Below are 1,682 nucleotides of genomic sequence, written 5' to 3' on the forward strand. Positions count from 1 at the left end.
TGCTTATTCATATAATTATCAAAATATTTTTTTATTACAAATATTTTCTAGTTTAATAGAAATGTTCTATACATACTTGTAAATATTTAGTATCTGTCTATCGTTTTTTATATACATGGAGAACTCTTTTTATTTACAGGCATCTGTAATGTCCATAAATTTTCAACCTTCCATGGCTGCACCTCATCATGGTAAAGGAGTTGGTTGTCATGGCCGTAGACCGGGGCCACCATATGGTGAAAATGGTGGGAACAATGCCACTAACGGTGATACAAACGGCGGTAATACAAGTGAGTTATACGATTTATAGTATTAAAAAATTATTATTAAAGTAAGTAATCTATTTTAAAATTTAAATGTTTTTAGAAATAAAGTTGATCAAAATTGAAATGCATTAAATTGAAATAGACTTATACATAACTATGTAAGATCATTAACCCTTAACTACAGACGTCTTTATTTTTGCTTAAGGCTTACATAAACACAGACGAATCGTCTCAAAGATAATTGACTACTTAGCAACACTTTTGTTAAACAACTGAACGTCATATTCTGTTGTCATTATAAAAATAATGTGCTATCTACCCTTAACTGCAGGTATTCAAACACTGGAGCTTCTAAAATTCTCCACTAGATCGAGATGAGTGGTTTGTATTTAAGGGTTAATGTAAGAAATTGTAAATATTTACAATTTTAAATGCATCTCTTTAGAGAAATTAATTTTGCGTGATACTGTTTAATTAATTGCATTTATTTATAGATGGACAAAATGGAGAAACTGAACAAATATAATAGTTTAACATATGCAAAATGGTAAATACAAAATCAAAATAAGTTAAACATAATAAGATTAAAGTATTAAAATATTGTAGTGGAAGTATATTTTTGTGCAAAAATAAAATACATATATACGTAAATGCATTATATAATTTTGCATTCCTTAAGGGGACAAAAAAAATTCATTTTTATGAATATTATGTAATGTTATTTCATATATACAAAACAGTCATTATTGTACTATTTCGATATTTAAGAATTATTTTTATTGCAAAATATTTATAAACCACTCAAGTTAATCAATAAAAACAGTGGAAGCTTTTATGATTTAGATTTTACATAGAAATATATTCAGGAAGCTAACATTGTTTTTTAAGGGAAAGAAAAAACAACTAAAAGCAACAGTATGTAAATGTGTTACATTTGTACGTTCATGTATATGTAGCAATACAACATTATTAATATCATATCAAATATACATATTAAGACTAGATTTTATAATTTATATCATGTTCCACAACTGCAATAGCTATATTTTTTTAAGTATTTCCAATAACATTGGCAGTGAGATTCAAATTTTACTTATGAACTATGCTTTTCTTACAAGTAACTTGTCATATGACTATATCATACATTATGTGTGAAATAATGTCAAATGCTTAAATGGAACTTTTCCCAGTTAATAACACATACATATATGTTGTACTTTTAAACTTAAATTATATCGTCTTATGTTCCTTTTTATATTATTATCAACATTGTTTTTCAGTTATTATCATTTTGCAGTTACATATTACAGATCATTTTATGTATATTAATAGAAATGATAAAAAATAGGTTTGTATAAATAGCAATTATAATTTATATAAATATTTGTACATGTACCATTACAATTAATTGTTTTA

The sequence above is a fragment of the Habropoda laboriosa genome, unplaced genomic scaffold (genome assembly GCF_001263275.1).
Source record: "Habropoda laboriosa isolate 0110345459 unplaced genomic scaffold, ASM126327v1 scaffold204, whole genome shotgun sequence".
NCBI classification, from domain to species: Eukaryota; Metazoa; Arthropoda; class Insecta; order Hymenoptera; family Apidae; genus Habropoda; species Habropoda laboriosa.